This window comes from Sylvia atricapilla, chromosome 6, assembly GCF_009819655.1.
Source record: "Sylvia atricapilla isolate bSylAtr1 chromosome 6, bSylAtr1.pri, whole genome shotgun sequence".
Classification (NCBI taxonomy): Eukaryota; Metazoa; Chordata; class Aves; order Passeriformes; family Sylviidae; genus Sylvia; species Sylvia atricapilla.
Window position 1 is genome coordinate 51,987,418 of NC_089145.1, and position 16,506 is coordinate 52,003,923.

Sequence of the window (16,506 nt, forward strand, 5' to 3'; positions counted from 1 at the left end):
GCCACTTATGAGCAAATGTTCTGAAGTTTCATCCATGAGCATCACTAATTCTGTAGTGCCAGGATGGATGAAGCATATCTGGATGTACCAAGGCTGTTCAGATCTGATGTTTTATTGGTAGGAGGTTAGGAGTGAAAGTTACAATTTAGATTTGTGTTTGAATTCTAGAAAAGGTTCAGAAGTGCTGGGACATACAACTTGGGTCTGAGAATTGAAGTAACTCCTTGCTACATCATCCTTTGCATCTATGAAGGATCTGGCACCCAAGAGCATCTCATCTGACTCTGAAAGCATGCAATACATTCAGTTCTGCAAATAATTTTCCTTGGTTACCAAATGCCAAGATTAATATCATGCATGCAGGGTTATCTGTTCTTCAGATGAGTTCCCCTCACAAGAAATGCTTGCCTGCAATAGGAAAGTTCTGCATAGTCACACAGACATCTATAAAGATATGGGAGAAGCATTTTCTGTATGTGAAGTATAAAGGTTAGCCATAGCCAGGGCATTTCTTCTAATTAGGGTTAGGGAAAGTAAAGTCTGTCTTGTTGGGATTGTCTATGTGAGCAGGGAGTTGTACAACAGGCAACTCACAGAAAACAAGTCAACATGGAGAAGTGAGGAGGCAAAATTTGTTGGGCAAATTCAGAACTGTTTTCTCTGATACAAGAGAAGGACAATGACATCTTGGCATAGTTTTAATCTTAACTTTCTGAGTTCTCAGTCTGTCCCCTGTCCAGATTCTAGGTGATGGTGTGTGTCTCACTAGTTTCTGTGTGGCCATGCCATGCAGGAGCCCCTGGATGATATTTTATCAGCTGTTTCTTCAGCATCCCCTGGTTGGGTTATAATTGTTCAGGGACAAAAGGTGATGCTCAATAAACTCTCAGTAGGATACTGAGCAGAGCATTTGATGACCTTTTATATGAAAGCAAAATGCTCTTTCATTCCTCTCCATTTTTGTGTCCGTGAAACTTGTTGAGAAAGTTGCCAGGCTATGACAAGAGTAAATATTTTCTGCTAGATGATTGCTTATTAAATACCTCAATATACCTAATTTTTATTATAATATGAGAAGTGCAAATGGTGTATTTCATAGGGGGCCAGACAGAAACATCTCAACACCTAAAATGACATTTTAATGAGCTAAATTGCTTTTCCCCTTTTAAAGGGCATCCCTTGGTTTTAATTGTCTGCAACAGCTAAGAGAGAATCTCAGTTCAAACATCAAGTGTTTTTATGGTTAAAATTCTCATCCTCTGGCATTTAGCAACACCTATAAAAGACTTGTCATGTTAATTCCAGTGAGGCTGTTCCACCATTATAGAAAAGTTTTAAGAAAAGTTGTCTGAAAATATCTAAAACTTCTTTCTCTAAATTATGCTCTTTCCCAGCAGCCTGAAAATAAGAAGTCAAACAAAAGGCTGGGTTACTGACTTTAACTCTCTGATCCTGCCCTGAGCATAACATGACTTGACATGGGAATTGGGACCTGAAAGAACAAAGGAAACATGGATTTTTTGTAGCTGCAGCCCTCACACATAGAGGATGACTCAGCTGCTGTATCCCTACAGCTTTCAGCTCTGCAGTCCCACTTTCCACTGCCTTGTGCAGGAGAATTCTGCTGTGCCACTTTGGGAGCCCTTCTGAACCATTACCCATCATAAGCATTGTTGACCTTTTGCAGATACTGGTTTTCAAAAGATTTTTAATTTCATTGCCACTTAATAGAAAACATTATTTCTAATAAATCCTAGAAATAATAGTAAATAAAATACAATAATCCTCCCCCCACAGTGCTTTATATTCATCAAACCTGATTTGGATTGTGGCCATGAAATTATAAATTACCCCAGCTTCTGCTGCCTGGCTTTAGGATGTGTCTAATACCAGTCTGCTTCCTCCAAAGCCATTAATGGACTACACCAGAGACTTTCTGCAAAAATCTCTAACCATAATAAATGAAATTATGTCTGAGTTCAGGTTATAAAACCTTGTCCTTAAAAGCCCTTCATTTTTCTGAAGTATTCGTATTTATGCTGTACATGGGCTGTTTGTTTGCCAGCTTTGGTTTTCTCAGGGGTTTATTCGTGTTGTCAGGTTGCATGATGTCTGCTACTCTCACTTTTCCCATTGTCCACTAGAAATAAATTACAGGTAAAGACCAAGTGTCATGTCATGTTGTGTACTAACCTAGAGCAGGATGTCTCCTACTAAACAGATATGAATTTGAAAGGTGTCTGGGGACTGGTTCAGTCCTCCCTGTACATTTACTTGTTCTAAGATATTTTTTGTCGAATCTAGGCCAAAATCTGCCCCTGTAAGTCTGTGCAGTAAAGTGAAGCTTGCTTGTTATTTTTAAGCTTTTTATAGCAAAGGCCTGCTGTTATAACTCATCTCTACTGTGCAGTTCATACTTACTGGAATGACATTATATTAATATTAAACACAAATAAGCTCAGCCTCAGAAACAGTTCCCTAGACATTTAAATATCAATGAAAACACAAGGCAAATCACCACAAACCTGTGGAACTCAAATAAAGGCTTGTAGATTAATGTATGTAACTGGTTGGCTGAAATGTATTATCAAAAAAAAAATAGATCTGAAAATTCATTGGGTTACTGAAATTTTCTCAAGGTCCTCATCTCCTTTACTATCAGTAACAGTTGCTCTCCTTAATACCACTGCTAACTGGACTGTATTTTTACCTCCTGCCACTGCAGTTCATAACATTGTTAGTCTCTGTTGGCTTGCGCTGCTGAAATCAGAGGAAGCAGTTGCAAAAGCTAATTTGGAGCTGTCCTGATGTAGCCAGTGCACAGCCTGTGAGCTGGATCAGGGTGGGATGGGAAGGTCATGCTAAAGGCAAGCCTTATCCACCACATTGGTGAGTTCTCAGGAACCAGATGAAGAATGGCCCCATGCTAACATCCCTCACATGGCACATGTCACTGGGTCTTGCACACAGATTTACTGGTGATGTGTCCTTGCTCCATGCAGATAAATGTGAACTTCCTCTCTGGTTCCAGGTCATATCTGAGCTAAGTCTGATCAGCAAGAAATAGCAGAGCTGCTGCTTTTGTGGGAAAGTGGACATTTCTATAGCATTTAGCCTTTTGAGGCAAAGAGGATCTGCTTTGCCTTGCTGATCTTGAGAGCAAAGCAAAGGCAGGTGATACTTGGCATGTGGGAAAGAATTCTTTTGTCTCCTGAAAACATTCTATCTCCAAAGTCCTTTTTTATTGTGGGAGTTATATGCTCTCAAGAGGAAAGCTTATGGTGTCTGCTGTGAGATGTAAACCAAACATACCAGCTTTCAGCCTACCATTTAGCAGTTTCTCAGATCCTGGATTCATACAGTAGCTTTAATTAGAAAAAATCAGTTTGTAATATCTGGATAATATCTTCCCAACAATTTAAATTTATTCAGAGCAGTGTATCAATGTAGTTTTAGAGTGATTTTTTTCCCAAGTTCTAATAGAACTTGATCTGGACCTTGGACAGTACTGAGAAACCACTATTAGTCTTTTTCAGCTTTGTGTTTAAAAAAGAAGTTTCTTAAAATTTGGGGAAACATTTTTTTTGAGATGCTGTTCTACTATTTTTTCATGATCAACTTCAAATTATACTATAAACAATCAGTAAAACCACTTGCAAGGATATTCTATCTACTTTCTTTTTTGTGTCTCTCTTTCACTCTTTCTGTAAGATTCAATGGTGCTTTAGAAAGGCATTCTCAGAAAAATGAATATTTCAGAAATGTCATTACCAGGGTGCAGAGCAGAATGTGCTTGTACCAACTTGATAAGTTTTGCTGCTATTGTCTTTATTTTATGATGTAATGTTTTAAAAGATTAAAAAAAATGCAACAAAGACCATCCAGTTGAAAACACTTTTTCTGTTGATTTTTTTCTCTCTTTCTGTTGTCTTATCATCCAGCAAGGGAATTAACCTCTTTTGTGTATCTCTAGAAAACTGTGCATTGCTGGTAATACCACTTTTGCTGGACCTTTGAGATTGTTTTTTGTCCTTTCTACCTTTTCTCCCTGGTTGATGATCCAGATTCCCATATTTTCTGGGTGTCTGATTTGGGAAGCCATGGTCCTGGGCTAGTTTCAAAAGAGAGACACAAATTTCCAGCCATACTTCTACTCATACCTAGCCATTTCTGCATTTAGTGGCCAGTCAATAGGGAAGCAAGAAATCAGAACTTTCTTTACATAGAAATTATTTGCCAGAATGACTTGAAAAGTTATGGATGGAGAGATGGGATGAAGATTTTTGACCTTGGGAAACACAGACAAGATTGGCTTGTCTTTTACTGTGAATTCTTTTGTCTTTTTACAGCTTTTTTGATGCTTCTGTGTTGACTACTTTCTACGTTGGGCCTCAGATTCCCTCACTGTTTTGTTTTTCCTTAGCTTGGGAAACTGCAACAGAGGCCAGTCCACTCACGGAGAATGCAAACTCTTGATCTATGGCTCCTTTTGTCAGCAAATCACAGTGATAAAAAATTCAATAATCTTGGTTCATAGTTCTGCATAGCGTGAATAGAGATACTTCATGGCTGAGCCTTTGCTTCACTTTGAGAAAAAGAAAAAAAGAAAAAACCTTCTCTGGACTGAGCAAAACAATCTCCCCTGTATTTGTATAAACTGTGCATGTCAATCCATATTTCTCCAAAGCCCATCTCCATCTCCTAATTTCTCTCTCTCTTCCCTTGGAAGCATGAGTCTCTTATTTGGACCTACTTTAGCTACTCTGTATCACTCATATTTTTCATGCAATCATGGTTATTTGCATTTTCTGGTTTATGCACATTCTGCCTCACTTGATTTCCAGGTCCAAACTTTATCAAGCTACATCTGTTTGCTCTGACTTTGTGACCTATTGCCTGGGATATAGAGATGGTACTGAAATTTCTGGAGTCCTCCAGAAATAAAATAAATTGATCTATTTAGCAAACTGACCCAAGTCAGCCTCAGACCCTGTTCTGAGAGGTGATTGAGAAAGACAAAGAATATAAGAAGCCCCAAAAAACTAGCAAAATATAAAGGGTGGATGTGTGACAAATTGTGAAATACCTTTATTTGTCCAAAATCTGTATGCAGGATGGTGAAGATTGCACTAAGATTCTTTCTCAAAACAGATTTTCTCAGTAGTCTGCTGTTTTGCATAATACCAACTATTTTTGAAACCAATTGTTAAATTAAAGTTGCTTTAAAAACACTAAATTAGTATATAATAATAAAGTAACATGCTTTATTATTATATAATAATACTATATATACTCAGGAAGGAGTATCCCAAAGAGATTTCATAGTACATTTTTTGGCCTGGCAGTTGTCACTGCCTCTAGCAAAGCTTTGGATCATTTCCACGAGGCACCCTGGAGACTTTCCCCACTTAAGGAGACCTCTTCTGGGTCATCCCTTCTTTTCATTCTTACACAAGGTGCTGATGGGTTTTTTTTTTGATGGAGAGCTCTTTTGACATTGCCATTTCTGAAGCAGAGCAATGTAAATGTCATTACTGAATGCAATTTAAACTGGATGGATGGATACCATAGGTTTGACTTGAAGCAATTAGCTAAATGGACCCGAGCTACTATTTCTTTTTAAGTCCAATTATCTGACTGGGAAGAATAAAGCAGTAAATTAAGATTGTATTACATTCCAAAACATGTGGTGACTGTGAATCTTGGATGTTCATACGAAGAATTTGCTTCTCCCTTGCATGAATATCTGGACAGAAAAAGAGACACAGAAAATTCCACGAAGGACTGAGGTTGGGCCCACATATCTCTTCTTCCTACAGAGGTTTGTGGGAAAGAAACGCCCAGTGAGTTCCAGGGCACAAGCTGGGAACACTGTCTGAAAAAGAAACAAAACAACACATAAACTGAAGCTGTTTTGCAAAGAGTCATTAAATACAGACAAGAACCTCATGAGATCATTTTGGAGATGTCAAATTAGAGACCTGGGAGTGACTTTTCAGAGGCTGCAGCAGGAAACGCAGGAGCTCTGGCGATCCTTGTCACATCTGTTGACGTGTGGAGAGGCTGGAGCAGGGCTAATCGATAACTCCTCCACGGTGAATAGAGCAGCAGGCGTTTGAGAGATTAAGCACAAACGAATGATGACTGTGTGTTTTGTAACAAGGGAAACAATAGGCACTATCTGAGTAATAACAAGATTTCAGGTGCGCCTTAGGTGCCAAGATACAAGGTGTGCTGTCAGATTTACACCACAGTGTTTAATCCTCCACGTTTAAACGTGGGTGTCTGTAAGACAGCAGCCTACTCAAGTGTTTAGCCTAGCCCAGACTCTATCCTAGAGCAGGTCCATCTTGTGGGGAATTCCTGCTGGGCTGGGAAGTCAATTATAGTCTTTCATTTCCATTTCTCAGTCTGGTGTAGCTCAATTTGACAAAACTAAACATATTTTGTCAAGCTAAGAAAAAACACCCAACTAAATACAAAATAGCAACAAATATCCACTTAAAGGCTGCAATTGTCACTTTCCCCCCTTGGATTCCTTCAGCACAGCGGCCTGCTGAGAATGATTTACAACAGCATTTATAATGTTTAGAAACAGCAAGTCTTGCTGTTTGAAGAAAGGTGTATGACTGCATTTCTCATGAGAAGGAAAAGAGAAGGAATGTCTCTGAAATCAGGGTTTGCCTTAAACTGGAAAATATAATTTTTACTCTCTCATCCTGCACTATGATTTCCTTTTTAGCAGGAAGTTATTTTATATTCCACAGCTTAACAAGAGCTTTAAATGAATAATTTCATTCCTGCTTTTGATTGCTTAAGTTTCCTGCCTTGCTAAGCCTTCACTAATCTATGAAAACAGGTGGCTTCCTCTCTGTAGAATGGACCTCCCTCCCTCAGGCTGAGTACTAATAAATTAGCCCTGCCCAGTTGCAATCCAGTATGAAGCAATCCTTAGCTCTTACTTGGCAGTTCCCAAATAAGACAATTTAATGCAACAGCAAAAGCTATTCAGCCTGTGTTTGGCAATTTCTCTTGCCCATCATTAGTCACACATCCCTCCCTGGGTTTCTAAGTCCTGCTTGTCTGCTCCTCACTAACACCCATGGCAAGGGGGTTGCCTACAGTAAGTTTAATCTGAGTTCTCTGTAAGGGGGTTGCTGATGTAGGTTTTTTTGTGTGTAAGGTCAAGCTGCGAAGGCCAAGAAAATGGAGGTACCTCCTATAAATATGATAGTGACCATCATATTTGTGGTCCTCAGGCTTTTTGTCTTAAGCAATAACCATCCCTGTTGCATGGATCCCTGAATATTGGTCTAGGCACACTTATCTTCTATTAACATGTATAGTACACTTCCATTGGGCATCCAGATGATGGGGAAACGAGTTACACTGGCGATGCTCTCAGGTGCTGAAAAAGGTTCCAAAGAAATGAAGTATTAGGTGTCTAACCTTGTAGCTCAATAAGAGGAAATAGTGAAGTCTTTTCCTCCCTGTGTCTGGTGGTATTGCTTAGTTATTCAATCCATTTGCTGGTCAGTCTGTACAAGGAATTAAAAGAAGATTACAGGTGCTTATGGGGCCCAGAAAAGGGACTTTGTTTCACAGTGTTGTGTGGCTTGGAAAGGAAAACTGTCTTATAGGGAGAAAGTGAAGACTCTTTGGAGGAGGTTTTCATGTCCATTAATGTAATCATCAATAACTTGAGTTGCAATCAACATGTATCTGGGGTGCAGAAAGTCAGAAAAAGTTGGTTGAAATGTCAGCCTGTCAAGCCACACATCTGGATACATTGAGGTCCCTTGGCCAGGCAAAGACGTGAACGTGTTCCTTACTATGACACGGGCTGTGGGGACACTGCAGGGCCAGCTTTAAGCAAGGAGTACTGCAGGATAGGGAGGTTTCTTCTACTTTGATCAGGGCCCTTCTTTGGCATCTCTAATCCATTTAGAGGCAGAAGTACTCACTTTATTTCTAAGTATTTTAGCAATCATTACAGCAAAATTCTTACCTTTTCATCGCAATAAAAAATTCTGTTTGTTGTATCTTAATGGGTTCTAGGAGTAGATTTCCAGGTAAGCAAACTCTGCTGAATGGTAAGATTTGTTTTTTTTAATGTATTTTAGGAAAGTAAAATAGGAGTGGATGGTATTAAGGGATGCTGTGTTTGAATCAGACTTGAAATAGAGATTTGATCAAACATTAGATGCAGTATTGCACAAGACTAGCAAAATACTAGGACAAACCTGGGCAAAAATCAGACTGGAAAAGAGATGAAATCTTGTTTAAAACTGGAGCTCAGAATTACTGATCTTTTAGTTCAAAGATAACCTCTGGAAGACAAAAACCATAAAAGTACCATCTGTGGGTCAAACCAAATTGTAGTAATATCTTCTCAGTGAAATAGAAAAGCAGTAAAACAACTCCACTCCAGTCAAATTCAATTGGAATTAATTATCGTTTCAATCTGAAAGCAAATGTCACATTTCCATTGTAAATGAACTTTTCTCTGAAAGTTAGAGAAGCCATCTATTACTTTAAAAAAAAAAAAAGTCTTATAAAGGGGAAAAAAGTGTTTGTTTTTCTTTTTTTTATTCTTTTTATTCTTTTTTTTTTTTTTTCTTTCAGATGAACAACCAACATATAATTCAACTGAATTTGGTTTGTCAACCCAAATGAGAAGTCAGATGGTTTAGCCAGCAGGAGGCATATATGGCTCAAGTAGGAGCAGGCTGGTTCTTTCCTGTTGTACATGAAATTTCTCAGCAGTTCTGAAGCCTGCTCTCACCAGTGTGCATTGAACACAATCACTGTATCACTCGAAAAAAAACCAACAAGCTAATGTTTTGGAAACTGGCTTTTCCCATTAGGAGTTTAATGTAAGGAAGTAATTTTCTACTGAGCAGCCAATGCTAAGGTTAGGGCATGTATGCACTCCTGATAATTTGAATTATCTTGTTAGCATAGTAAGTGCTACCAGTGTATTAATTTGAAGTCTAGACAGAGGGTGTTTTCTTCCTTGAGGCTTTTGTTTCAGCTTCATATTTAATGTATGCTATTGTACTTTTGAAGTCAGAGAATTTACATGAAGCACTAGGAAGACAGGAGAATGTGAAGTGCAGAAAAAATTGTAGTGTTGTTAGTGATGTGATAATTAATATTTACCTACTTTTTTTTTTTCCCAGTGGAACACTTCCTTGCCAGATCTCATGTGCTAGGAAATAAAAATTAATTGTTGTCAAAATACTTAGGAAATGTCCTTATTCATACTTTATAGCATAGGGAAGGAATTAGATTATTCAGGTTACACAGAAACCAGTGTCCAAGAAAGGGTTTTAACTCTAACTTGTTACTGTGTGCTCTAGTAGCAGACCAGACATGTTTTCTTGACTATACTATGGCTCAGGTACAGCTTTTCCTATAAATAAACTGCTGGATTAAGCCATATATATATATTTTTAATTAATTGCTAAATTGTAGTCAGGCTTTTGCAGATTCATTAATTCCTCTTATGTCTGCTTTATGGGACAATCTGTGATTTACATCACCTCATGCTTGTCATGGGGTTTCTGTCTCGTGACGTGTGTTCTGATCAGTTATCAAGCACTTTATCTTTCTTTCATGTTCACCACATAAACCCTGGCCTTATTTACTGAAAGCACTTCCACCCACACTCTAGATTGATCTTTTCTCATGTGCTTTTCAGTAGTGTTAATCACATACATGTGCATCAGCAATGATTCACAAGCACTGACTCCCCTTCAAGGGTGCTGCAGGGAGGTAAAGCAGAGCTATTCCTCCACTCAGAGGGCAGAATGAAGCACAAGAATTGTCTTTCTATTAACATCACAGGTTCAGTCTGAGGAGTTTGGAACCTGAGATTTTACTGTAGCACTATGCAGCACCTTGGGGTATAACAGCTTGGGGTATAACAGCTCCAGGGGTAAATGTCCAGAAAATAAGGATGAAATAGATTCTGATCATATTAGAAAATCTTGGTTGTATGGCTTCAGCATTTCCAAGGAGAGACAGGAGAAAGAATGCGGTTTTCTATGGTGGCATTTAATTTCCTAAACCAGGAGACCTCTTCTAGTTTCTGTATCAGAGTTTTTGAACATATACCACATCCTGAGAGGATACAAGTGTTTTCATTAAAGCAAATTGCTTGAAGAATGACACTTGAGACTTTTTCCTTCATTTAACACAGAAGCTAGTACTAGGCAAGGCATCCAGAATGCTTGCTATTACAGCAACAACCTTTTAGATGCCAAAGAGGTTATTGGATTTGTCCTCAAATTCTTTCAGAGTTCTGAAAAGATCATCACATTAAAAGCCTGGCATATCTTGACCCATGTTGGAGCAATGGCAAAAGAGGAGTATCAGTGTATGAAGACACTAATCCATATGTAAAAAGGAAATGCAGCATAGTTAAAGAAAAACAGTACCATAATGCAAATATTTCCCTGGCAGGAGAGTGAACTTTTGGTGACGTATTACGATAGTCAGCCTTTCTGTGCCCTGGGTGTACTGCATACTGCTGCTTTGTTTTCATGCTGTGGAGAAAAGTGAAGGGTATAGAAAAGACCATGGATGTTTCAGAAAATATTTCATGTGTGCAATTCAATTTACATCCTTGTATAAGATTTTAATTTGCAGTAGATAGTACACGAAATACAAAAATCTCCACAAACTTATAGTATTTTGTAGCTAATCAAAAGCTCAATGAAAGAAAACAGCAATTTTCCAGTTGAAGTATTCCAGAAAGTCACAGGGTTCCAGGTTTCTAAAAGGCCATTAAAAGGAGCACCCACATGGATTCGGGACAATCAGATTCAGAAACAGCACAGTTTGCACTCCTCTTGCTTCAGGCAGAATTTTTATTTTGGCTTTGCAACTGTGAGACAACATATTTGGGGGTATTTTTCCATCTTAAATATTTCATAAGTTTCTCATGGATTTTGAGTAACGCTGTAATGCTTTCGTCAAAGATGGAAACAATGGATTAGTTTTGGAACTGTCTTCCACATGGGCAATGCACTGAGACCTCACATTTCTTAACATTCTGTCCCCAGTTCCATCAGTTAATGAGAAACAAGAGAGTAGTAAGTGAGGAAGATCCTGAAATAGGACACTTCTCCAGAGAGTCCTACTACACCAGCATTCAGTCTCCTTTTTCCCAACACTTATCCTCTTTTGTCTTGCCAAATGCAATATTTTTAGCAGTAGCCTTTTTTTTCCCCTCCCCCAAGTCTTGTGAGCATCAGATGTTACCAACACAGATGTTATCAGTCCTTTCAACTGTGCCATCTGGTGAAGCTGATACTTAGAAGACGAGGGGTTCTGATATGGTCAGTTGTCCTGGCAAGGGGAAAAGGACAGGAGCTTCTGGCAGAAGAGAGAATAACAGGAGGGTATGAGGAGAGCCCTCCTGAGGCAGTCTGGCCTGTCAGGAGCTAGGGAGTGGGCCTTTCAGTGCCCCTCAGTGCCTCTTCTGCTGCTTAAGGAACAATCTTGCAGGAAGTAGGGGCTCTCCTGTTTGTCTCCAATGCTGTCCTTCCATACACACTATAGAGTCTTCTGTGCAGTTTATTTTCCTCTAAGCTTGACACTTAAAGATGTCCTGGAAGCCACTCCTTTGTACTAGACATCTCCATCTCTATCTCCATCTCCATCTCCATCTCCATCTCCATCTCCATCTCCATCTCCATCTCCATATCCATATCCATATCCATATCCATCTTCACCCATCCCAGAGAAGTCCTTTATGAGCAGATACCCTTATGGAAACAGCTTAACTCTGAGCAGAAATCTCCTTTTCTTTTTCTCCTTTTGTTGTAGTTAGTTATAAGTTCAGGTAGATTTAACCCTAGACCTTTTCTTCTGTTTCATTCTATAAAGGAAGAAAAAAATTGTGTTGAAGTTCCAGGGAAAGTGTCTTTTTTCCCCAAATCATTTCTCATCACAGATTTTAGTGGGAACTGAATTTAGTTTGCACATTTGTAATCTGCATTGAAAACTTAAAATAGTGCAGAACATTTTGCTTTGAAACAGGGAATCTGTTGCTTGACCTCATTTGTTTATACTTCACTGTATTTCCTTCAAGTTGTACATAATTATTTCTAGATAGAGTAGCAATCTGTTCTTTTTCTTTAGTGCATGCATTTTTCTGTGGCCTGTGATTAATTATTCTTATATGATTATTTGATTTTTTGCTTTGTTTTAAATGTCCATAATAATGCCTCAATTCTGGCAACTTTAAAAAATGCTTTTTTAAATGGCTCTGGCAAACTAAGGTCTTGAAGTCTTTCATCTGGAACATCACACAGTCATTTCTTTTTTTTTTCAATATCTTGTTAAAAGTCTGCTTATTAGAGGTCTATCAACCTTAATAGGCTGTTTCCAGCTGAACTTCCTGTCGTGGCTGAGTCACTCCATTATCTCCATGATGCCCAAGTAAAATGCAGAAAAGCCTTGGTGCAGTTCCTTCTCCCTTGGCTGCATTAATTGTGTTGAGCTAATAGGGGTAGGATGTAGAAAGTTTTTAGTTCTGGCATTGCTTTGCTATGGCTTGGAATACACACCACAAAACGGATAGGCTCAATTACCAGTTTTATATAGCAACTTGTCAGAGTAGAACCACACTATCAGCCTAATGTTTATCAACTGCCTTAGAGACTGAGTTCCTTTTGCATCAACTTAGTCTTTTCTAGGGCAAAAAATATCATTCCCTAAAATGAAGAGGGCAGAACATTTAAGGTTCATCCTGTAATTTTTTACAGTCTATTATAAGTATTGTAACTGAAAGGATTGGAATGAAAAAAATAATTTCCTTTTTGCCCAGTTCCAAAAGACTAGATTTTGAAAACCTTTATTTCTGAATTCAGTAGCCAGTTAATCATGGAACATAAAGCTTTTCAAAGAGCCCTGATTGTTGTTCCACAGATTTTTATACAGTAAATGTTTAGTTCAATTTCAAATTGAGGAAGTGTCTTGGACATAGTATTATGAAAAGACATTTCAATCCTTTATGAAAAATGTGGAAAAAGCAGGGGAGTAAACTTGGAATTTTAACTCTTATATAAGTAATTTAAATTTAATGTAAACATTTCTGAACCTCTGTGAGCAAAGATGAATGGAGACACTGTTCACCCTTCAATCTTATGGGGAAATATTTACAGCCATAAATTGCAAAGACACTGAAGCAGCATTTTCAAAGGCCTCTTTATGCATTGCATTTTCATGTTTATCTGATGACTGAATATGGCAGAGCCAGCGTGACACTTGTCAGGGATGGGGACTGGCCTTGGGTACAATGGGGACTTCATTACAACATGGCAATGAATCTCAGAGGACCTTTGCTAATGGTGATAGATAAATAGGGCTGTGCATGTCCAGGATCATAAATACATGTTATCATGCCATGCCACTTCAATGAGTTATCTGTTTATATATGCATCAAAGGGAGCAAAAAATGTTAACTTGCTTCAGTGAGCTTTAAGCAGAAAGAGAATAGATGAGAGTTGAGGGTTTGGTGCACACTGAATCATATCTCATTCAGGAAATCTTCTGAATTATTGATTATGTTTTCCTTTCATTTTTTCATTTTCTGAGTCACCACATTTGTGTTAGCCAGCCATAGTCTTCTAAGGTTATCTGCACTAATTTACAAGTGGCTTTAACCATCGTGTAGTTCAAAGTGGGGTGTGCCCTTTTTTTTCTGAGATGATCAGCAGCCAGTGTGGAGTGATTAATGTGGATTTCTGCCTGTGCATAATGGCTTGACAGCAATGCCTCCTTTCTGCTGTCTCCTAAGCAGGTACAAAGGCAACAAAGACCTTTGCTAATGAATCAAATTCACATATGTCATTTAGAGGTATTCACATCTGCCTCTCTCAAACAGACCCAAGAGGCTTCCCGTCTCCCTCCCCCTCTTAGGACTTCATACATTTTTACTGAAGATTAACTTCAAAAAGGGCTTGTGCTGTTTCATCCAGAGGGTTGTACTGCCACTGTGCCTGGCAGGTGCTTGTCGCTGTTAGGGACACAAAAGAACGAGGTAGGCAGCAGGAGGTCAAGCAGGAAAGCTCTATTTTAATTATTCTGACTCCATATACATGTACTTTATCCAAAGGGAAAAGATTGGCTTCACAGGTTGCCACCTCTTTGACTTCATAGGTGAACATCACCATCAACCGCAAGACTCCTCCCAGAGGAGAAATATGTAAACAAAGGAGATAATTCTAAATATTTACATGAAGCTGTGTGAGAATCTTGACTATAAAGATTCAAACAGTCAGAAGGCAAGAAAACTTAGGGCAACAGGTGCTGACTTTCTGCCATGGGGACCAAAACATCCAAAAAGTGAGGTCTGAACTCAGTAACAAGCCAGGAGAGTGGATGAGCTCTCCAATTGAATGTGGACTTGACACAGGACCTGGGACCTGCTGTCCTTTGTGGCAATGCTACTGTGCATTCCAGATGCTTTGTGGTAAAGTGGTTTTAGGCAAACAAGGAGATGACAAACCTGTTCTACCCTCCATGGCTCAGTGTAGTATGTGGCTTCTGGTACCTCTTTCAGTCCTCAGTGCTGATGAGCTGTGGCTCTGAAGAGTTTGCCCAATACTGATGAACTAAATGCTGGGCTTCCTTCTAAGTTCAGAGGATCCACAGGAGAAAGAGAAGGAATTATCTCCATGCAAGTGTCACTGGCTCTGTAAGGTCTTAGTGTTCACCTAGACAGCTGAGTGATTCCTGATGAGCCTGCAGATAATTCAAAGGACTCTGGAACACATATGGCTTGGTCTTTTACTTTTTCAAATGCATTTCAGTCTTCACTGTACAGAAAATATAGAACAACCAGATGGTAGGAAAACAGAATCTACTCCCTGAGGTGAGATGAGAATTTTTGCATGAACATGCCTTTCCGTGTGCTGGGGTGGTTCTGAGCTTTATTGCTAACCCTTGGTGAGAGCAGTCCTGGGTGGCACTGGGTGTTCCTCCTCTGACCCACCTTGGGGTGGCAGCTCCTCCCCACCACAGGCTGTCCCACCTGCCCTTTGCACGGTGTCCTCATGGCTCCCACAGTAAGGACAGAGAGGGTAACAGATGCTCTTCCAGTCACTTGAAAAATGCCTCTTCTTTCAGTGTGGGGAAAACCACAGCCATTGTCTGAACTCAACAGAAGCACAACAGTGATATAATTGTTCCTTGGACCATACCTTTTAGAGTATTTATTTACCTCCTTTTAACATAGTTTGCAACTATTCTGTTATCAAAGTCTCTAGTCCAAACAGGTCAGATTGTGTTGGTTTTTATACACAAGTTTTTGATATTATTTCATGTTGTTTATGATAAATTTCTTTTAAAAGAAGCCCCAGGAAACTTCCTATTATCTCCCCCCCCCTTTTTTTTTTTCCTCAGGGGAAACAGAGAAAAAAATTCCTTGTCTTATACTCTGAATACTTTCTAGAGCCCTCACCACTTATTTAAGAATTTTTAAGTTACTCAGCCCACCAGCTGATGGAAAAAGCCTTTTGCCTCGGGCTCCCAAACCATCTCTGCACAGTATGTTCTGCTTCTTGCTCCTAATTACATCATAGCTAATTGCAGTGCCTGGTGCTGCATAAAGTGCAGCTGGGGAGAGCTGCCACCTGATCCTGGGGAAAGTCACTGATCACCCAATGGGTGTCTGGACAGAGATCCTACTTGCCTTAGAAGGAGAGGGAGCATTGCCAGATAAGCTTGTGGGCATCCTCCTGGGTAAAACTCATTGTGCTGATGGCAGTCATCACCTGTTCAATTCAGGGAGAGGGAGAGCTTTAGTATCACAAGGCAATATTGCCGAGGTTTTCTATTCCAGGAGAGGAAAGAAGTGAGAAATGCCTTTCTCAGGTATTTAGTGGAGTCCTTCAGAGAGGAGACAGACGTGCAAGTGATGAGTGTCTCTCAGTTATTTGCCTCAGCCTCAAAGGGCCTAGTGCAGTTTAAGCTGTCCCATCAAAGAAGAAAACTAACGCTGTGGGAGCAGGATTAACACTTCAGATCAAGTCACATGCTTTGTCTGCTAAAAACTATGAAGACTGAATTAATAAAAACTCTTGTCTGGGAAATCCACCCCTCAATGTTCAGCTGAGGAGATTTAACTAAGTGTCTCAGACCCACTGCAGCAGCACAGAGCATCCATGCCAGCTGTGGGTGTGCTGCTGTACTTGCTCTCCCCAAAGCTGCTGTGCCTGGATCAGTTTGGATGGTCCATCTAATACACTCCAGGCTGCTCGAGGTACTCCTCCTTCAGTTTGGAGAGGAAGGGGAATGGCCACGAGGAGAGTCTCCTCATGCTCTGGGTTAGGAGAGCTGTGCTCTAGGGAATTGAACAAGCCAGGGGAAGGAATTGAGGATGAGAGATGGCTCCAACTGTGGGTGGTAAAAGACTCAAAGGTCCTGGGCACTGTTTTCAGCACAGCTATTTATAACAGTGGTGTTACTGGTATCAACAAACCCAATGCGTCT